The sequence below is a fragment of the Malaclemys terrapin genome, chromosome 9 (genome assembly GCF_027887155.1).
Source record: "Malaclemys terrapin pileata isolate rMalTer1 chromosome 9, rMalTer1.hap1, whole genome shotgun sequence".
Classification (NCBI taxonomy): Eukaryota; Metazoa; Chordata; order Testudines; family Emydidae; genus Malaclemys; species Malaclemys terrapin.
The window spans coordinates 92,657,163-92,680,412 of NC_071513.1; the positions used below are offsets into that span (position 1 = coordinate 92,657,163).

Sequence of the window (23,250 nt, forward strand, 5' to 3'; positions counted from 1 at the left end):
TGCCATACCGGCTCTAAGGGGCTAATTAATTAAGATGACCCATTATCAGCAGGAAAAAAACTTTTGTAGTGATAATCAAGATGGTCAATTACAGACAGTTGACAAGAGGTTAAGGATCGTTATCATAAGGAAATAGATAACCTAAGGTTATCAAAGCTGCTTTTATACATAATAAAGGAGCAGTAAATCTTAAGAAAAAAAAACATTGTCCCCCTTGGCAGTTCACCTTAAAAAAACAGAGCCTGGGAGGAACTTATTTTACAGCTGTCTGAAAGCTGTGTATGTTGCTGTCAAGGTGCCAATCTAAAATGCATAGTTGTGACACAGCATCTTATGTAGTCATAATACAACATTTAGGGATAGAAATTCCTAGAAGTTTTACTGACTGGCTTAATGGAGTTATGTGCTTCAGACTCTTAGCTCAGCTGGTCATTGAGTGATAGCAAGTGCTACTTGACCTGGAGGTCATTGCTATTATAAACCCAGGAAGTATTAACATGTAAAGGGGAAATAAAATAATTACTACCTTAAGTGGGAAAAAGTTAAAAGTTTGTCTGCATGTTGCTTTGGATATCGTGTTTATAATAAAAATCCTAATAGTAGAAGGGCTGGCTCCAGCAACGCTTGCTCCTGTGAATTATCCTTGCTCATGCAGTAGTGTCCTGTTATTTTCAGTGAGACATCTCATGTGAGAAAAGGCTGCAAGGTCAGACCTCAGTAGCATAGTAACCAACAGGAAAGTAGGACAGCATCTCAATTTTCTGTTTTGATTTATGGCATAAAGTATTCTTTGGAGAAATTTAATGTCTTAACCTGAAGCTATAGCCGAGTAAGTGAAGTGCAAGAAATATTCCATATTGTCAAATTTGTCCTATTGTTTTGCAGTCAATGACAAAAATCAGGATTCCCTCTCTGCTCCTACCTCCAAAGTATTCATTCTCTCAGCAATTACTTATAAGCTAAATTTCAGCCTGGATTATAAATGTTTCCAAAATAGGCAGTAACCTAAATGGTTCCTGTAGACACTTTTAACCGCACAATGTTTTTAGTGTAGAGATGGGGACACTACTTATTACAAAGAGCTAGATTCTGCCATTCTTACTAATGTTGAATATAGTACCTTTCTCTTGGGTAGTCCTCTTTTCTTCAGTGTGACCGTTCATTGATTAAGGCAATACACAACATGAGCAAGAGGGGCAACATATTAACAGTTGTTTTATGTCATTTATACTTATTGAAATATATGTTTGGAATTCCCTTTTATAATGGGAAAGATGAGAGGGAGACGAGGTGGGAATGGAGTACTGAGGCAGATTAAAGAAGGGTGATTTCAGTTTTTCACAGGGTTAATGCTTTCCAAATTAGGGGAATACGAAATTGAAAGTGAAGGGCATGCTCCTTGTTGGGGGAAAGCTTTAGAGTGGTCCTAATGCAGAATCTCATTAAAGCAACTGTCAGGATTCCTCTATTTTACCATCACCTCCCCAGTTTGTAAGAGGCAACTGTCGTTTTGAGTGAGAGTACTGCCAAAGAGGCATTTACAAATAAATGAAAAATGTCACAATTGATTTTGCTCCTTCCAGAGGACTGTGTCAGCTTTGTCACAAACTGTCTTTGTTATTCTGTTTCAGATTTCTCAGCTGGACATTGGAAATAGCTTTTGATGGTTCTGGGCTTCTTTCATTTGACCCAGGGTAAGACCTCAGTCTGTGACCTTTCATTAATATTTGTGCAACGGTTTGGGCCTTTGGTAAACAGTCTGTTATTTCCTCCTCTTTGAGCATCCAACAGGCAAAATCGCCAAAGTGTGCAAATCAGAGATGTAAAAAACCGTCCACATTTGAAAATGTTACCAAAATAAGTTATGTTTCATAGTTTCTTCCCAGCAGAAATACATATCAATGTGATGATTATTTAGAGGAATATATATTGAAACAATGGTGCTATCCCTATAAAAGGCACATGGCTATACTTTTTCTTTGTTACCAAGGAACTTATAGCCATATTCCTAAATTATTAACATTCTTTCCCTCAGATGTTGCATATTATCCCTACTTCTTTTATAATGCACTTTTCTATAAGACATTCTTGCTGTGCAGATCCTTGCTTGTAAATATCCGAGAATGAGCAAGTTCTTATTTTTCCTAACATGTTTTCTGGCTAGATAAGTAGGCTAGTGGGGTATTATCGATTTAAAAAGGCTTTTATTGGAAAAGTCTGAATAACGTAAGAATGCAAATCCTTTTTGGAACTCGAGTTTGAAGAATTATTGGAAACAGTCCTCCGAAGCCTCTGAACCACCGGAGCCATTTCAATACAGTTACATATCTAAGTAGTTATTTTGCTCTTTGCACTTTACTTTGTGCTTTTAGGAATCAAAAGTACAGGATGTATTTTGCTAAAATTACTATTCCAGGACAACGTCAATTGAAATTCTGCTAATGATTCTTTCTATAGTGATTGTATATAGGCTCATAATGACAGAGCTTAAATGTAACCTTACCTGGATGACATATGTTTTCTAGCTTTATGCATTTTCTGTATGTGTTTAGTGTTCTGGTGGTAAAGTGCAATGGAAATCCTGTATAGTAGCTACAGTTTGTAACAAACAATAATACCAAGAGGAAGTAGGGTGACCAGTCAGCAAGTGTGAAAAATCGGGACAGGGGGTGGGGAGGTAATAGGAGCCTGTATAAGATAAAGCTCCAAATATCGGGACTGTCCCTATAAAATTGGGACATCTGGTCACCCTAAGAGCAAGATTTATTACTCTATTCCCAATGACTTTCAAGTGCTAAGCAAAAAACCCAACACCAACTGTTTGTAGCATTGGATTATAAACAGTTTCCTGTTAATATACTTATATCTACTGCATTTACAGTATTTTGAAAGTTTACCTCTAACAAAGGTACGTGTGTGTGAGAGTATTGTCCATAGAATATATATTTTTTAGAAGGATAGTGTCAAGAGAAAAGTAACTTTATTTGAAATTTTCTCCTTGTTACCAAGAACATACTATTAAAACGGAAAGAATTTTAGGTCCCAGTCATCTGTTTTTGTACATCTAGACCTCCTACAGAGTCCAATGGGAGGCTGGATTATACAAGGTAAACATAATCAGGTTTCTGATTTGCTATTTGATTTTCATGCTGGTGTGTTTACTTTCTGTACTTCATTCACCTTGGTCAGTGAAAATAACGTGGTTAGTTTCAGTTTTGTTAACAAAAGCGGTAAAATGCTACTATCTCTAAAATGCCACATTTGTATATGAATAACTCAGTCCTGTTTGTTTAAACTGGGGAAAGACCCCAGCTGTTCCTTCCTAATTAAGATTTGACACAAAAGCAGCACTTTCACAGTTAGTTTCAGTTTCCCGTTCTCATGTACTCACACAGCGGTGTTGTGTTTGGGTTCTCACAGATCCAGGGAATTATGTTAAAAAGAAACTGGTTTTGATTAATTAAAATTAAGTACCTAAACCAGATTTGAAAATATTTATATTTAGAATAGTTTTTGTAACTTCCTCTTTTTTGATTCAAGTACTTAACAGTTTAAAACTGTTCTCTTGGACAGACACCCTGGGCTGAGTGCTCCGTTCGTCCTTGAGACCGGACTCTCCAAGAGAGTCATGGTATTATGCAGTGAGCTGTTTACTGTTACTTTCAGTACCTGTAAATTAGGAGAAAATCTGAGATGTGAAGCAGGACTAAGGACAGAAAAGATCTCTCCCAGCGCAAAGGCTGATGAAATAGTAATAATCAGACATTGTAAGGTTGATGCACTGATATAATGAATCAGAATCTCTCTCTCTCTATATATATACACACTGGTATAATGAATCAGACTATAGTACCTAAGGAAATTGGAAACAAAAAATGAGGAGGTGAAAATACCATAATGTACAACACTATCAATTGCAAACCCAGAAAACATTTGACTTTTAACATTACAGTAAAATGGTTTTTATGCAAATAGAAATAGAGAAACATAAAATGTGAACAAGTATTGCTCAGAGAAATCTAGGCAATTCTTCAAAGGTGTCCTGAATGGTAGAAAGATCTTGGCAAACTGTGATTTGGCAAATGGGCAGCAGCTCAAACTTTAATATGTGAGTCTCCTAATCAAGTAGTGATATTTAGCCTCACAGTATTACCTGGAATTATACTGAAATTGAATTGTCCCAGCCAGTCAGAATGAAGGGGGAGTGCTGTAATGTACTGATGTATAACTCCATGGGTTTCCCCTCCTAACTATATATGCAATTCTCTGAGCTGCAGTTGGTTGTACATAGATGATGTAGTTATTTCTCAATAACAGTGTTGTGCAGTTCGAGGAACTCATGATTAGCTGGTGACCATCACTAGCACAAACTAGTCACTTAACACGATCACTGTGGACAAAGTTCTGACTTGGACAATGCATGGGTAAGGGACTCACAGGGAATAAGAATTCCCTTAACCTCTCTATACTGGCTACCCAGACCCAAGAGTAATAAGACTAGTCTCTCCCTTGGCCCTCCATGGAATAGGTGGACAGGGCATGAACCAGGAAAGGCAAGGTGAAAGAGGCTTGGCTCTACCAACCCCTCACTGGCCAGTGTGGCTGAGCCAGTGGGTAGGCCATCAGTAAGTAACTACCTGCTAGGAGCAAGGAGGGAGATAGGCCGGAATTGTGACTCAGAGCTATGTCTTTGATTTAGTGTTTTCTGAGCCCATTCCTGGTATGGTGTAACTTACACACACCCCCTTTGCGCAGTGTGTGTCTAAAGTCACAATCTAGCCCTGTCTGGTTATTTTTCAATAATTGTACTGTGGCTGTGTAATGTGTATGCTATATGTGTCTGTTCTTACTGGCTGCTAAAATTCCTTTATTCTGACTGGCTCTTGTACTCGGAATATCCAGGCTGTTTGCCAGCAGTGAAATATGTTCAGCTTTTTCTTAGAGTGAAGAAAAAAATTCCAAAAAGCAATGAAAGTGGATCTGTCCAAGTTCTGAAGGGGGAACTGTTTAAAAAAAAAAAAGTTAAATTCTTCGACTTATCTTACTCCTTTTTATCTGTCTCCAAAACTCAACAGGGTTTTTTTTCCTGTGAGAATTATTGGAATATGTGTCATTTCCATTTGTCTTCCCAGTCTTTTTATACTAATTCACAGATGCTATATAAGCAAAATAATAATAATAATAATAATTAATAATTAATAAAAATTACAGCTCTTCTGGGGAGAAGAGGTTGCTTCACAGTAGGAAAAGAAAGGAACTGGAGAAGGGAAATGAAAGAGAAGAAGGTGGAAAGGGGGAGGATGAGGATGTGACACTGGCAGACCATGTGCCATCTCTTGCCAAGGCTTTAGGCCTCAGCTGAGCACTGACAAATTCGTTGCTGGAAACCAGTCCTGCTCACCTGTGTGTTAGTATGGTTAACATGGGTATTGGACTTATAACAATGTGTTTAGACTTTATGAAATGCCTGTAATTTGCTACATGTATTAATCCTACTTATAATGTCTGTTTCCCATGCTATAAAATAATGCTGACGTGTTTGTGCTATAGCTGTAAAATGTTTGTTCTGAACTATGTAGCTCGCCAAACAAGGAAAAACTGTACCTTGTGCAAAATGCTAAATCCCTATAAAAGGTATAACTTCTTGCTCATCAGGAAGGACTGTCAAAACGAAATGGGCCATGGTGGGACATCACAGTACAAAGGTTTTGCTAATTGCCCCTGCAAACCCATGAAGAGGCTACCTGCAAAAGGGCTCGTCCTATCAGCAGGAATGCTGGAAGAAGGAAATAAAGATAGCTGCTAAGAAAATTTTTCATCTCTCTTTTACTGTTTAGACTCTGACAGGGCTGCAGCTACAGAACAGAAGAAGAGATCTCCAGGGTCAACCTGCGTTAGCCCTAAAAGACATTTAGTGCTGACAGATTACTACAACTCTGTCATTTTATGGAATCGTAGACTGTAACTCATTTGTGTCTATATATTTGCCTGCTTTAACCTGTAAATAGCTCTCTCATTTCTTTTTTCCTACTTAATAAATCTTTAGTTAGTTTACTATAGGATTGGCTACAAGCATTGTCTTTGGTATGAGATTTAATAAGGTAAGTGACCTGGGGTAAGTGACTCATCCTTTGGGATTGGGAGTAATCTGAATTTTCATAGAATCATAGAATATCAGGGTTGGAAGGGACCTCAGGAGGTCATCTAGTCCAACCCCCTGCTCAAATCCCCAACTAAATCATCCAAGCCAGGGCTTCGTTAAGCCTGACCTTAAAAACCTCTAATGAAGGAGATTCGACCACCTCCCTAGGTAACACATTCCAGTGCTTCACCACCCTCCTAGTGAAAAAGTTTTTCCTAATATCCAACCTAAACCGACCCGACTGCAATTTGAGACCATTACTCCTTGTTCTGTTATCTGCTACCACTGAGAACAGTCTAGATCCATTCTCTTTGGAACCCCCTTTCAGATAGTTGAAAGCAGCTATCAAATCCCCCCTCATTCTTCTCTTCTGCAGACTAAACAATTCCAGTTCCCTCAGCCTCTCCTAATAAGTCATGTGCTCCAGCCCCCTAAATATTTTTGTTGTCCTCTGCTGGACTCTTTCCAATTTTTCCATATCCTTCTTGTAGTGTGGGGCCCAAAACTGGACACAGTACTCCAGATAAGGCCTCACCAATGCTGAATAGAGGGGAATGATCACGTCCCTCGATCTGCTGGCAATGCCCCTACTTATACTGCCCAAAATTACGTTAGCCTTCTTGGCAACAAGGGCACACTGTTGACTCATATCCAGCTTCTCATCCACTGTAACCCCTAGGTCCTTTTCTGCAGAACTGCTGCCTAGCCATTTGGTCCCTAGTCTATGGCAGTGCATGGGATTCTTCCATCCTAAGTGCAGGACTCAACACTTGTTGAATCTCATCAGATTTCTTTTGGCCCAATCCTCTAATTTGTCTAGGTCCCTCTGTATCCTATCCTATCCCTACCATCCAGCATATCTACCACTCCTCCCAGTTTAGTGTCATCTGCAAACTTGCTGAGGGTGCAGTCCATGCCATCCTCCAGATCATTAATGAAGATATACCTCTACCCCACATAACGTGACCCGATATAACACGGTAAAGCAGTGCTCCGAGGAGGCGGGGCTGCGCACTCCGGCGGATCAAAGCAAGTTCGATATAACGCGGTTTCACCTATAACACGTAAGATTTTTTGGCTCCCGAGGACAATGTTATATCGAGGTAGAGGTGTATTGAACAAAACTGGCCCCAGGACTGACCCCCGGGGCACTCCGCTTGATACCGGCTGCCAAGTAGACATGGAGCCATTGATCACTACCCGTTGAGCCCAATGATCTAGCCAGCTTTCTATCCACCTTATAGTCCATTCATCCAGCCCATACATCTTTAACTTGCTGGCAAGAATGTTGTGGGAGACCGTATCAAAAGCTTTGCTAAAGTCAAGGAATAATACTTCCTCTGCTTTACCTGTAGAGAGACCTGCCTAGAAGGGGGAAACCCCTGTGTCCTAGTGCACTCTCTCCCTCTATGCAACTGCTTAAAAATAAAGTATCTGACTTTGCTGCAACCAACCAAAGAGTGAGAACTGTGTTTTTCTCTGACACCCTCATCCACAGAGCCAGTTATCTCATCACAGAAGGCAATTGGGTTAGTCAGATATGACCTTCCTTTGGCGAATCCATGTTGATTATTCTTGATCACTTTCCTCTCCTCTAATTTTGGCAGGATTTTTGTTGTAAATGACCATCTGTTACATCATTCAGCCTGCCTGGCTGGCAATACAGATTGGAATGTACAAGGGGACTGTCTGTGACTGATACAGTGCTTTGGGAGTTCACACTTGTTACTGGGTTGGTGAAATCTAATTGTAGAACATACAACCAGTTTGGGGTTTCCATCCTGCTTTTTGACACTCTGCCCTGAGGTTGGCACTGAGTCGTGAACCACTCCAGACAGTGTGACAGAGGAGATGGGGAAGGAAGAGCCAGAAGGATTTAACTTTTGCTTTTGGGCTACTTCATGACCCTGTTTGATTGTGGTTTTTTTCTCCCGATCCTTTAAAATGGCAATATTGAATTAAAATTCCTGGCTGTTAATAAGACCTTGAGGGTCATTTTGGTTAAAATAGAGCCAGATTCTGCCACACTCATTCACAGGGAGTAGCATCTTGCTCCATGAATGACCTTTGACTTCAGTGGGAGCACCCATGAAATAGGGTATTGTTCAACATGAGATAAGGGTATCGGAATCTGGCCTTTAGTAATAGCCATATATGTTTCAGCCTAAATAACTCCTTGGTATTCAGATATAAAGTTCATTGCCTATAACCACCTTGAATCCATTTGGTCTCGGAAGCAATTAAAAACTAAACAGGACTTATCCTCAAGTTACTGTTCTAATAACTTGCGTCATCCAACCAACTTTGTCCTTTGTATCTTCCAGAAACTTTTGTATAGATGCTTGTGTCAGTAACTTCACTTCAAGTGTTGTAACAATATTCATAGGAATAAGGGCACTTAAACAGAAGCTCTCCATAAAGCATACCCTCAGCGGCACTAACAGCCATTTTCCAGTTACTTGTCTGCGTGGTTGAATGAGCTGAGTTCAGGTAATTTGCATTTCAGAGAGTAACCAGGTGAAATGGATCTTCATTCTTCATTGTGACATGGTGGTCAGGTCCAAGCCACTGAATTGTTCTAGGGTTGTGAGTGGGAAAGGGGAAATTGCTAAATCACTTGGTTAGTTGATCACCATGACATTATTGCCTCAAGTCATTGCACATTTAATAATGTCCAAACAGATTAACCATCAAAAAACAAACTGTGAAGCAACTTTAATGGAGAAACCTTTGGTTTATTTTCTTAAAAGCTGAAGATTAAAGGGTAGAGGATGGGGGTGCTATCACGCTGGCTCTTAGGTGCTAATACAAGCTTTGACTTAATAAGGTCAAAATAAATGTGACTCGAATTGGGAGGTGGAGGGACTTATCTGTGGTGAATTCATTCCCCTGATGGTCATATTAGCAGGATAATCTAGAGAGGTGTAAGTGAAAGCATTAGTGGCACAGCTAAAGCACTGCAGGTCTGCTTCTGTAACATCTGTAGTGTAGATGTATCCTTAGAATCTTAGATTGTGATCTCTTTGGGAAAGGGACTTCCTTTGGATGTGAACAGCATTCAGCACTATGGACACTGTTAACCAATTAGGGCCCCTAGGCACTATAACAATGCAAATAATTAGGCCGGGGTTTTCAAAGGAGCTCAGATTTCATTGATTTTTCACTGGATTTGGGTGTGAAACTCCCGTAGGCCTTGTTTACATGGTAAATGCAACCAAAATAACGAAATGGGCTGTAATTCACATCTTCCATTATTTCGGTTCAAGTTTGTGTGTGGATGCTCTCATTTTGGAATAAGAGTGTCCTATTTTGAAAAAAATGTAATTGAGTAGAATAGGGAACGATTTGCACGCTTATTCCAAAATAAGAATGTCCACACAGAGACTTGAACTGCTGTAAAAGAGGCATGAATTGCAATTGATTTAGTTATTTTGGTTCCATTTATTAAACCAATCTGTATGCTGCTGTGAAAATCCCAGTGAAAATTAAGAATGGCTGAGCATCACTCGCCTTTCTCCCCTTACCCCCCGGCTAAAAATGGGGTGACATCTTGGCCCCACTGAAGTCAATGACAAAACTCCCATAAATAGTACTCATTGTGCTCCATTACTTTGGGAAAGGACTCGGATTAAGGTCTCTAATTTAGTATGTAGATGTAATTAAGATTTTACCATCTGTAAAAACTTGAATTGCAAAAGGCAAAGGAAGATTGTGGTGGCATAGCGTGTCATACTAAAATGATACATAAGGCAAACAACATTTTGCAAATATAAATGTGATGATATTTTACAGTTGTATCTCTCTATTTCTGCAGGGCATAATAAGTAATTAAAAAGGACCATAACATAATCCTTTAGTATTGCATATTAATTCCAGAGAGGAAAGAATTAATCTTTTCTGACTGCATAGTAATTTACAGATCACCATGGTAATACTGTAGGGCTATAAAATAATCCTGTAGAACAACATATAGGTTTTCTAGATGGCATATTTATGTAATAAAACTCCTGAAGGGCTGCACTGTCTCTCAGTGATGCTTTGGTTGAAGCAAACTGGAAGTGAAAGTATTTGTCTTAGAATTTAAAATCGACAAAAAATGTTGTGTACTTTTGCCTTAAAGGAAATACGAGGAAAATACACTTTTGCTCAGTGATGATTGAAGAGTACTAGAGACTCTGTGCCAAGACAAAAAATATATTTTTCATGACAGATGGTTGTGAGTTTTGGCAGCCACTGTAAACTAATATAACTATAGAGTCCTATAAGGAAAATCATTTAAAAAAAACCACACACATTTAGATTAACAAAATCAAAGGGCCACGTGTCTGTGTCCAGAGCAGGATGAAGACCTAAATACATGTAGCTTGACTAAACAATATAAAGATGGCTTGATATTTTAAATGGAAAAACAAGACACAAGTCTGGGATTTGGAGTAGGGGAGTAGTTTGGTGTGGGGCAGGGATCTGGGCATGGAAGGATTTTGACAACATGTGAGGGAAAGAGACTAGAGGGTTTGATCCTTTCTTCCACCTCACTCAAACAGTCCCTTTCTTGATTAGAATAAAAAGATCATGTTAAAATAATGGACAAGTGGAAACACTGAAGCACCTGATCTCCCTATGGACTCACCGGGTCCAGTCCTGCCCAGAGTCAGAGAGTTCCTGCTTCAAAGTAGAGTAGGCTTTATATGTAGATAAGTTCTGGCAGAGATTTGGGGAGATGTCACTGTGGATATGTCTGCACAGCAGCTAGACACCCGGGGCTGGCCTGTGCCAAGCAACTCAGACTCGTGGGGCTCAGACTGTGGGGCTTTTTCACTGCTGTGTAGACTTCTAACTGGCACCTGGGTTCTAGGACCCTGTGAGATGGCAGGGTCCCAGAGCTTGGGCTCTAGCCTGAGCCTGGAAGTCTACATAGCAATGAAATAGACCCACAGCCCAAGCCCCGTGAGTCTGAGTTGGCTGGCATGGGCCAGCTGCAGGTTTGTTTTTGCTGTGTAGACATACCTGGACAGGCCTAAGGCAGTGAGGATGGTGTCAACTTGAGACAGGCCTGAGGAGGAAGAAGTCCTTAAGGCACATATGCACTCAGCCTCCCTGCGTTCAGTTTCACCTGCTCCATTGGACAAATGGCTCCTTCTTCAGGTGGCCAATCTGCTGAGTTCCACCAAAACTTGGACAAAGTGGATGAGAACACAGACGTTCCTGGTTTCTACAAGCTTATTTTATGTAAAAAGCGACAAGGAGTCCCGTGGCACCTTATAGACTAACAGAAGTATTGGAGCATAAGCTTTCGCGGGTGAATACCCACTTTGTCAGACGCAAGCTTATATTATGTTAACTATCTACAAATATTTACAGGAGAGAGACTCCAAAAAGGGGGAGGAGTGGTTTTAGGTTGCCTGATTTATCACCCAATGCAAAAAGAAGATGATTTGTTGGTTACTTTCTTGCACAATTATGGTAGTTACAGCATACAGAAGTATTGCATTATCAAGCTATGGGTTTTGCTTGGTCTCTTGGCAAGTCCATAGATGAGATTTGCCTTGCTGTTCAGGGGCTGCAGAACCAGGCTTGTAAATTGTGGACTGATGTCTGGGCAGCAATGAAAGGATTGCTTTATAATGAACTGTTATGCAGAGCCAGAAGAGAGAGAGAGAGTATAAAAATCATAATTCCCCACCCGCCTTTTTTAGCCTCTCCGAGGGCTTGTCTGCACTTAAAATGCTTCAGCAGCACTATTGTAGCACTTCAGTGAAGTTGCTGCCTATGCCAGCCAGAGGGCTTCTCCCATCGGCATACCTGTTCCACCTCCCTGAGAAGCGCTAACTAGGTCAACAGGAGCTCCTCCTCCCCCGCACTGCCCCTCTTAAATCGAGGCAAGCGTTCCTGGTGAGGATGCGCACCACTGACAGAAGAAGGGTAGTGTGGCCATGAAAAACTGAGGTAATTACTATGGTGGCTGTAAGTCAACCTAACAAACGTTGACTTAATCGTGTAGTGTAGACTTGGCCTAGGTACTAAAAGGCTGTTGTGCTAATGTGTCCTAGTGGGACCTGCTCATGGATTCAAAGGGAGTTCAGTTTCAGGACAGATTTACTCCGAAGTGTCTAGGAAGTCTGGCAAAAAACATATCAGTTGCAGTAGTGTATTTTGTGACGTGGTCACTAGGAACCGGACTGAGACCAGCAATTTATTTCTCATATACTGCTGAATGACCATTAGACAGTGTAATGAGTCATTACTAATGAGTTTCATTTACTGCTGGCCTGAGCCAGTGAAAGGGTCTTTTTAATCCCATTTCCAGTCACCTGGACCGCCAACTCCCCTGTGTTACACTAATATTTTTAGCTGATTCAGAGTGATTCTAGTAAAGTGGTAGAACTGAATTGTTAATGAGTCCTTTAAATGTCACTTCATCAAATAAGGTTTCCTCCCAGAAGGGTAAACTGGAAGTTGGGAGCCATCATAAAATCCTGGTGTAATTTGGTATGTGTAATTGCTTCTTGTGTCAAATTGATTTAAGATTCATTCTAACTCCCTGTATCTTTCTTTTTTAATTTGCTTAGTACATTTTGGAAGCCAGATCAGTGGATACTCTAACATGTAGCAGGAGAAAGACTGACTTTTTTTTTCTTTCTTATCTTTAACTCCTTGCCTTGTCAAACTTTATTCTCCTCTGTTTCACACAGAACATTGAAACCTGCTACACATTGGAAAGGTTAGTTATTCCCTTGACTGTTACACAGGATATGACTTGTAAAGCCAAACCGTGTATCCAGCAAATGTGCACAATAGGCTTGGGATCCTGCTCATTGCAATGTTTTCCACTGAGTTCAAGGGGAGCAGGATCAGATCCTGTGTAGTATGGCGTGTGCTCTTACCCTCAGACTGACACAGCTGGTCTATAATCCCAAACTGTGACTCTGCTCGGGCCTGGCCCTTGTGTAGGTGCACAGTAGAGGACTGGGCAGGGTGTAATGAGCCTTCCTTAAGCCTTGTGTCACCTATGTAAAGGTCTGGCAGGGAGGTTACTTCTCTACTCCCTTAGGAGTGCACAGCAAACCAAAGGGGGTAAGGATGAGGCCCAGCTAATCCCCCCCCTTCTCCCTGCTTTTGCCCTCCAAGTGGAACTGACACACACAGGCAGCAGCTGGCTGCACCCGTAACCAAAGTGCTTGCCCTGTGTGCTGGAGAGTCAAGAAGGCATTCTGTTTCTGTGAGGCAGAATGCCTCCCAGTGCTGCCCTTTGGGAGGTCAGGCTCTTACTCTGAGCTGTGTCTAACAGGCATGATACAGCCCAGGGAGAGCAAAATTCCACTCAGTGTCATCACTCGCATCTTGTGGTTACTGTCATGCCTCCTCACAGCTCTTTACGGGGTATCTTAAGCACATGCTCTGCTCAAGCAAAGGCTATAGGCAAGTAAAAGAAAAATCCAAAAGGTTAGTAAAAGAAGTAGTGACTGTGAGCCCGATCCTGTTTTCCTTACTCAATCAATACTCCCAGGGTCTTGTAAGGAGTTTTGCATGGATGAGGCAGGAATGGCCATGTGACAGAGTGGGAGTAGACTCATCACTCTGTAAGCTTCCCTGCAGCGGCTAAATTGGGGAGATAATTGGTTAAGGACTGGGTGATTAACCAGTTAACTAGAAGATTCAGCTCATCATCTGGGAATGGTTAAAAGGGAGACAGGGAGAAAGAAGGGAAGGCTGGAAGGAAGGGCAAAGAAACCCAGGCTCTCAGAGAGGTGAGATCTCTTCCCCCTCTCTCACCGTGTGCTTAGGGAGTAGGTAGAAGCTTGGGGAAAGCCTTATGCTGTGGGGACAGGAATCTGTATAAGATGTTGTAAATAAAGCAGGTGGTGTTGAACCTACAGAGGAGTGTGAGGACTGGCTGAAAAATGAAATGCATGGGGAAGGGGAGCTCGCCTTGTGACAGTCTCCTGTTCCTGCAGGCAAAAGCAAGTAACCCACCACCTAAGACTTAAAACAGATCCTTTGATTTTACCGCATTACATTCAGCCTTCTGCTTCAAGCAATATAGGACAATCAATATTTGCTCTGTTAACACTGGTCTACAATTTTTGAGAAGTCGTCTGCTTCAGAGATAAAATGTGGTATTTATTATGTATTTTGATGTGCTGAATTCAAATATGACAATTAAAACAACTGATTGGCTACTGTTTTTAAGTTATTTAAGTTTTTACATTTTATGTCTATGTATATTGTGTAGATAGTAGAGTTTTAATCATAAATTGTAAACCTAGGTCTTTTCATGTGTTTATGGTTGCTTTACATGATAATATTTCACCTGTCCTGTTTATGTAACACTTTAAAAATCAGCAAAAGGGTTATATAAATAAAATGTATTATGAAACAAAAGGCAAAAAACTATTATGTACATAGTTTAGTCCTAGTCAGTGTCTACTCGGTGCTTCTTGACTTGTCTCTTGTATTCATTAAATGGAGCATCTCTTGTCGCTGTCCAGCAATAGTCTGCAAGCATTGATGGGCTCCATTTGCCCGGATAGCGTTTCTCCATTGTTGCAATGTCCTGATGAAATCGCTCGCCGTGCTCGTCGCTCACTGCTCCGCAGTTCGGTGGAAAAAAAATCTAGATGAGAGTGCAAAAAATGTATCTTTAGTGACATGTTGCAAGGCTTTTGTATGCCTTGAGGAGGTTTTTCACCACCAACCTGTAGTTGTCTGCCTTGTTGTTTCCGAGAAAATTTATTGCCACTAACTGGAAGGCTTTCCATGCCGTCTTTTCCTTGCCACGCAGTGCATGGTCAAATGCATCATCTCGAAGAAGTTCACGAATCTGAGGACCAACAAAGACACCTTCCTTTATCTTAGCTTCACTTAACCTTGGAAATTTTCCACGGAGGTACTTGAAAGCTGCTTGTGTTTTGTCAATGGCCTTGACAAAGTTCTTCATCAGACCAGCTTGATGTGTAAGGGTGGTAACAAAATCTTCCTTGATTCAACGAGTGGTGGATGCTGAACACTTTTCCTCCCAGGCTCCAATGACTGTCGGAGTGGCCAATCTTTCTTGATATAGTGGGAATCTCTTGCACGACTATCCCATTCGCAGAGAAAACAGCAGTACTTTGTGAATCCAGTCTGCAGACCAAGCAAGAGAGCAACAACCTTCAAATCGCCACAAAGCTGCCACTGATGTTGGTCATAGTTTATGCACCTCAAAAGTTGTTTCATGTTGTCATAGGTTTCCTTCATATGGACTGCATGACCAACTGGAATTGATGGCAAAACATTACCATTATGCAGTAAAACAGTTTTAAGACTCGACTTCGATGAACCAATGAACTGTCTCCACTCATCTGGATCGTGAACGATGTTGAGGGCTGCCATCACACCATCGATGTTGTTGCAGGCTACAAGACTGCAAACATAGCAGAAGTTATCTGCACTGTTCACACAAGTACGAGGCATCTCTGCTCACTTTGGCTAAACAGAAATGTGTCCCTTTGCAAAATCAAACACTGACAAATAAGAGAGCACGACACTGTATGATTTCTAGAGCTGATATAGGGCAATTTGTTCAGCAGAGTGATGTAAGCTTCGTTATGATTGCATCATCCATGACTTCTAGGAATAACATGATGCAATTCATATCATGTATTACGCAATACCAGCTTCAGATTGCATCATTCATTGTTTTGCCTAAAAAGCAAGTACTGTCCAAACCCAGTCATAGATTTATTCATAGATCCAGTCAAAGATGTATTTTAGTCATTTCTGGTTTAAACTGAGATCCCTTCCCTTTATAACTCACTTATCCTCCGCCATTCCCAAGTCTAGGGTCGTATATACTGACCCAATAGCATATCTTGAAAACTAGAGCCAATCAACAATTTTAAGCATCATTTTCGTTCTCAGTGATCCAGAATTAGTAAAGTTTGACTACATTTATTTCAGAAGCATTTTGGCTGTAGAGCAGTGTAATTGTGCAAGAACAAGTCCATATATTTGTGACTGTTGAGCAGTTTTTGTTTTTTTCTAATATTAATTTTTAGGACTAAAGGCAAGCATAGAGGAAGAAGACAAATAAATGTTTGTGCTTGGGCTGTAGTTTGGAAAAATCACAGCATTTAGCAGCCTAAAGTCTCAGAAGGAAAAAGAAAAAAACAAACAATCTTCATTTTTGCCTCCTGCTGTCTCTCCCACAGGGAAGAAATGGAGAGGCAATTGCAGGGAAAAATGGTAGTGAGGGGTTTTTTATTATTATTCCTCAAATGCGGTGTCTTTTAAAGTTACACTAGTGTTTTTTTCAGAGCACTCCTCTCACTTTCACAGAGGTGAATGCCATTTCCTGCTGGAGATGGGAGTACATACATTTATTTTGGGCAACTGAAACTCTAGTGATAATTTGCTGTTTGAAAAGTTGGGGAAGGGGGAAGTGTCCGTCAACTTCAGATCTAGTTCATAACACCTGTTACCCAAAAACTTCTTGGAGATTTTTACCCGCTTGGTCTTTAAACTATTTGTCAAGGCAACTGCACCTGTGTTCCCCCTCTATGGTCTAGCAAAGACACCCACTCTTAGGCTTCTGCTCCCCAGCCATTGCTTCTCTTGGGCAGAGAAATATCTTTCTCTCTTCTGACTGTGGTATTTCCAGGCTGCACAGACCCTGCTTACAGTGTGAATTCCCCACCATGTCCAATAGCATAAATAGGCCTGCTTTACTTTTCTCCTCCGAGATGGTAATTGCCACAATTAACACACAGCTCTTTCTAAGCAAGCATATTTATTCTGAAGATAAAAGCATTACAGAGAAAAAATATTAAAATAACAGCAGAATCTACTCCCCCACTAACAAGTTTCCCAGAGATCACCTCAACTCCCCTAAGGGCTCTGGCTGTGATCAGTCCTTCAAACCCCACCAAGGGGGTTTTCTGTGGTTACAAGTTCATAACCCCTTTGGCTCAGAAAAAAGAACCCTCATGAGTCAGAGAGTTATTCCTTTATTCTGTTTGGGCCTTTGATCCTGGGAGACGGTAATTTGTACACAAAGTTCCCCTCCTCAGAGCAAAGCTTCAAAAGATCAGGTTCAGAGGTGGGTATTTGCATTTCCTTCCTCCCCCGTATTTCCTAGGAAAACTCGTCAACTAACATTTCATTCTTAGCTTAGCCCATTGTTTAAAAGAGTCCTTTGACGCGCATAATGCTTCCCAAGGTTTACTTTAGTTGTGTCAGTTATGTCTCCTAAACAAGTTACATACAATCCCACAATAACACAAATATTTTCCTTTTAATTCAATGAGCTCCTGAGATATTGAAACTTAATTTAAAAGGTTTAACTTAATTCAGTAAGGTTTATCCAGGATATTGCCGGAAATCACCGTCTTGGTCACACTATTCATCCATTACTTACTTGTCATTCATAATCAACCCCTGAGAGAGAATTCTATTATTATTTATTATTAATTTGTATTACCGTAGCTCCTAGAGGCCCCAATTATGATCAGAACTCCATTGTGCTAGGAGCTGTACAGTGGCAAAGTAAATGACTGTCCCAGTCCGAAAGATCTCTCAATCTAATTTAACTTATTAAGTGTAGGAAAAGAGTTCACAATTAGCCTTCCTCTGCAGAGCTGGGCATAGGTCACTTGCTGATATGAACGACAGTAAATGGTAGATTCTCTGTAACTTGAGGATTTCAGTAACTCATCCAAAGGTTATGGATCTACTACATGTGTGGGTGAGTTTGATTCTGTGATCTGGAATGTGCAGGAGGTCAGATTCGGTGATCATGATGATCCCTTCTGGCCTTAAAATCTGTGATATATATACATACTTATACATGCGGTATTTTATATCTGTGTATCTAAACATTAATTCTTATACAATATACTGTTTTTCCATAGATAAAGCAATCTTACTGTTGTATTTGGCAATTGTAGCATATCTGATGACGACTTCTGCTTCTTTCTCAAAAGGAATTTTGCCATTGCAATTTTAATAGTATCAGGCCCGCAGACTGGTTTAGCAGGAAAGGAATTAAGAAATGATCAGCAATTGCTTGACCAATTAATAAATTGCATTCAAATCAGTTTAGTTAATGAACTTTTAAAAATCGTGTTTATGAGATGTGGCTACAATGCTGTCATTTTCTAGGATTACTATTAAACGTCTTACTAAACATCTTATTAAACATTACATCTTACTAAAACATCTTTCTTACTATTACTATTAAAAATTCCATGGATTTCAGTGGGACCATGATTTGCTCCAATGAAATTTTTTTATATATGTAAATATACAGTGCTGCCCAAAGCAAAATATTTCACAATCCTAGTATGAACATTTTAATTACTTTACTTCTCAATGCATCAAGGAAGAGAGCTCATATCCACTGACGCAAATATTTTGCACCTGCTTTTATTTTCACAAAAGTTAATTGTACCAGTATCGACATACTTTCAGAAAACCATAACCAAGAAATGATGCCCCAATTTGTAAAAATCTGCATAATATGAAGACAAAATCTCCATTAGAAGAACTATAAGCTTTCAGCATCAAAAGTTAGGCTATCTAAGGCTTGCAAAAAACTGAATATGGGCCTCATGACTAAATCTATTGTTCAGACCATTTTCTATCATGCAAATATAGGCAAATAGGGCATTTCTGCGCAAACTGCTCCAGCAGTGCTTAGAAGCATCTTTCTACAACCTCTACATGGTACTACAATTGCCAGTATTTTAAAAGGGATATGGGATGACCGGGGTAATTATAGGCCTGTCAGTCTGACATCTATCCCAGGCCAGTTAATGGAGTGGCTGATATGGAACTCCATTAATAAAGAAGTAAAGAAGTGTAACATAACTAATGCCAGTCAACTTGGCTTTATGGAAAATAGATCTTGTCAAACTAACATGATATCTTCTTTTGATGAGATTGCAAGTTTGGTTGACAAAGATAATAGTGTTGACATTATATACTGAGACCCGGGGTAGGCAACCTATGGCACGTGTGCTGAAGGTGGCATGCAAGCTGATTTTCAGTGGCACTCACACTGCCTGGGGCCTGGCCACCGGTCCAGGGGGGGCTCTGCATTTTAATTTAATTTTAAATGAAGCTTCTTAAACATTTTGAAACCTTATTTACTTTACATACAACAATAGTTTAGTTATATATTACAGACTTATAGAAAGAGACCTTCTAAAAACTTTAAAATGTATTACTGGCACACGAAACCTTAAATTAGAGTGAATAAATGAAGACTCGGCACACCACTTCTGAAAGATTGCCCACCCCTGACTTAGACATTCTATAAGGTGTTTGATAGATTTGTGGGTTGCAGAGCATTATCCGCTGTATGTGAACTCCCAGTGCCAAGTTGTGGTCAAAAGGGCTAATATAATCCTTGGATACATAAATAGGGGAATCTCGAGTAGGAGTAAAGAGGTTATTTTACCTCTTTTTTTGACACTGTTATGACTGTTGCTGGAATATTGTGTCCAGTTCTGGTGTCCACAATTCAAGAAGGACATTGATAAATTGTAAAGGGTTCAGAGAAGAGCAAGAAGAATGATTAAAGGATTAGAAAACCTGTTTTATAATGATAGACTTGAGCTCAGTCTATTTAGCTTAACAAAGAAGAGGTTATGTGGATGCACCATCACTGGCAATTTTTAAATCAAGATTGGATGTTTTCTCTAAAAGATATGCTGTCGGAATTGTTTTAGGGGAGTTTTATGGCCTATGTTATACAAGAAGACGTACTAGATGATCATAGTGCTCCCTTGTGGCCTTGGAATCTATGGAAGTACTGCTGCCACTTCTTCCCCACTCAGCTATGTACTGGTATTCTCTTGTTAGAATGACTTGCATCTGCAATCTTTTCAAAGCACTTCAAGCCAAGTGTTGCCAACTTTGTAAACTTCAGAGAACACATGGACTTTCAGTAAATCAGGGTGACCTTATGAGGAGCGTTATTATTTTCCTGGGTTAATGTGTTCTTTTTACAATGTATACCTACCTCTCTTCCTAGAAAAATGATTTCTCATCCTAGACAATACTATAATTACTTTTTCATCAACATATATAATGCATGCAGTACAGATAATGGAATAATGCAGTTTATAAAAAAAAGTAGGTATAATTAAAAAAACAGGTAAAATCTTTTTGTGAGTTGCAAATCATTTCATTAGTAGATCAGTTTGGACATAGACCTAATAACTTTTTAAATGCATTGTGTAACATCTGTTGAATTCTCTTTCGTAATTACAAAACTCATGGTTCAGTTTCGCAAAATGCCCCAACAAAGTTTTTAGAACACGAAATATGCTCTATGCCAAATAGCATTAAATGCGCCCCACAATTTCTCTCAATGGGAAAAGTTGTTCTTTTCTCTGGAATATCAGCGTAATAATAACCTGTCATGTTGCCAGTCCCTTTCTGGGTACCTTGAACCTCCTTCTCCTTCTCCACACTCTGCTGCTTGCTCCCTCTCTCCACTTATCCACAATGCTGCTGCCTCAGTGATGCAAGTAGAGAAGGAGGCTTGAACAGCACATGAGTTGAGGTAGAATGAATGGGAACTTGTGAACTGGAGTGGGATTGGGGACCACACTGACTACCACTACCAGAGACGCAGAGGAGAGGATTCACCTACTACTTCTGCCCACCGAAGGGAGAAGTGGGGAGATGATGCCTGACATTACAGTTTTCCAGAGTGCAGCTACCTTTGGAACATTTATGCCATAAGAAACACTATAACCTTTTGTTTATAGCACTGGTGGGCAACCTGCGGCCTGCGAGCCGCCCGCCACCCGTCAGGGTAATCCGCTGGCAGGCTGCAAGACAGTTTGATTATATTTGCACGGCCGCCTGCAGCTCTCAGTGGCCACCGTTCTCCGTTCCTGGCCAATGGGAGCTGCGGGAAGCGGTGCTGGCCTCAGGGACGTGCTGGCTGTCACTTCCTGCAGCTCCCATTGGCTAGGAACAGTGAACCGCGGGGAGCTGCAGGCGGCCGGGCAAATGTAAACAAACTGTCTCATGGCCCGCTAGCAGATTACCTTGATAGGCAGCAGGTGGCCTGCAGGCCGCAGGTTGCCCACCACTGGTTTATAGATATCAGTTTTTCAACAGCTCTGTGTAGTGAGGCGGCCTGGCCCCCGACGGCCCCTGAAAGAGAGGAGCCTGCATTGGCACCCAAGTGGGCGGAGCCACCGCCACCTGTTCCCGCCCCCCGGAAGTCAAGGGGCGGGACAGGAAGTATAAGAGCCAGGCCCCAGCTCTCAGTTGGAGCCCAGCGGCCGGAGAGGCCAGACATGCCGGTGCGAGCTCCGGCTAGACCGAGCCTTCCCAGAGCCAGGTACCCAGACGCGGACGGACCGAGCCTCCCCAGAGCCAGATACCCGGACGCTGACCGACCGGACCTCCCCAGAGCAAGGTACCCCGAAGTAGACTGGCCGAGCCTTCCCCAAGCACGGTACCCCGAGAAGGGGCCCGAGCGCCCCCCTGACCGGAGACCGGAGGAGCAGCCCGACCCAGACGACCCTCTGCGAGCTGAGGAACCCATGGTGTGGGACCCCGCTGCCGAGCCCAGCGAGGAGCAGGTACCAATGGAGGGGGAAATGGAAAGCAGCCCGGGGGTAGCTGACCCCAGTCTAGCTACAACAGAGAGCGAACCAATGTCGGTGTGTTGCGGTCAGGACCCCACCGACACAGCGGCAGACTGACTGCCGCTCTTAGGGCCCCGGGCTGGGACACAGTGGAGTGGGTGGGCCTGTGTCCCCCCTGCCACCCCACTTACGGGTGGCAGCTTCCCCCTCCAGCCAGCGCTCTGGCACCGCTACGGAACTATTGGTTGTTGCCCTGAACTATTATTGGTTGCCCCGCCCTGACTGAGGGCCTGGGCCGACTAACTCTGTTCGGGCTCAGCCTGCAGGAAGGTCCTGCGCCCCTGAGCTATTGTTTGTTGCCCCGCCCTGACTGAGAGCCTGGGCTTACTAACTTTGTTAGTCCTCCGCTCCAGTGACCCGGATCTGAACCCCCCTGGACTATTGTGTGCTGCCCCGCCCTGATTGAGGGCCGGGCCTTAACTCCTGACTTTACTGCTCAGCCTGAAGGAAGGTTCTGAGCGCCCTGGACTATTGTGGGCTGCCCTGCCCCTGACTAAGGGCCTGGGGCGTCCTGAGTTTGTCAGGGCTCAGCTCCTGATACACGGACCTGAGCGCCCGAACTATTGTTTGTTGCCCCGCCCTGAGCTAGCGCGGGGGCTTGACTGACTTTGTAATTCCCAGCTCCGGCAGTGAGGACCGGAGCCCGGACCAGAGTTGCTGCCGAACCCTGACGGAGAGCGGGAGCTCATTGCAGAGGCCGTGTACCTTTGGCCTAGCCCCTGCCAGAGGGGCGAAACCCCGAGACCGATCCAGGCCGTGTAGTGAGGCGGCCTGGCCCCCGACGGCCCCTGAGAGGGCCCGACCCCCGCACCGGACCTTTACACTCTGTCGCTTCCCTCAACCAGACATGAAAAGCCCATTACATTTCTCTTTGTTTCATATTTCACTCATTCAGATTTTTCCTAAACCTCAGGTCAGCTGGAGCTTGACAGATACGAATATTTTACTGATTTGTCTCCATGTGATGCCTTAGTTATTCACCCTTCACCCTCTGCAAGAAGAAATATCTGTTCAGTTTTTTTACAGCTTCTTTATGATAGGCGTTTCAGATGTCTACTGCTGAAATACTAAAACTGTCTGCCTAGATTAAGGACACTATTTTTGAAGTCGGTCGCATTATAGAATGCAGTTGGTTGTCCTGGTAAAGATGATGGCCTCCCATTGAAATGAGAACATAATTATTTTTACCTTTCTCAGGACATGGAACAAACGATTCCTTAAACCTTTCCATAGAGGTATTATACTTAACAAGTTCTCTTGAGAGAGATGGCAGCAAAGCTGCTAAGCTATCAGTTGAAATACCGAATGGCTATGCTCCCAAGAGTTTGCTTAAATTTGAAAGTAGATGGGCATTGTGAAGAAATGTATTGCAATCTGATAAAGAAGCTGTAACATAGCTCCAGTGATTTCAACAGCAGTAATAGATAGGTATAAAACCACATATTACCCTAGAATATA

The 23,250-nt window shown here is 41.9% G+C and overlaps 1 protein-coding gene across 3 annotated transcripts in view; it reads left to right on the forward strand.

The window, feature by feature from the left end:
- Nucleotides 1-23,250, forward strand: part of NAALADL2 (N-acetylated alpha-linked acidic dipeptidase like 2) — an 899,698-nt gene that overhangs the window by 48,236 nt on the left and 828,212 nt on the right. For all 3 annotated transcript variants that reach the window (XM_054039851.1, XM_054039853.1, XM_054039852.1), the window contains exon 2: nucleotides 1,632-1,694. The gene's annotated coding sequence lies outside the window, so the exon portion shown is untranslated. The remainder of the gene's footprint in view (nucleotides 1-1,631; nucleotides 1,695-23,250) is intronic.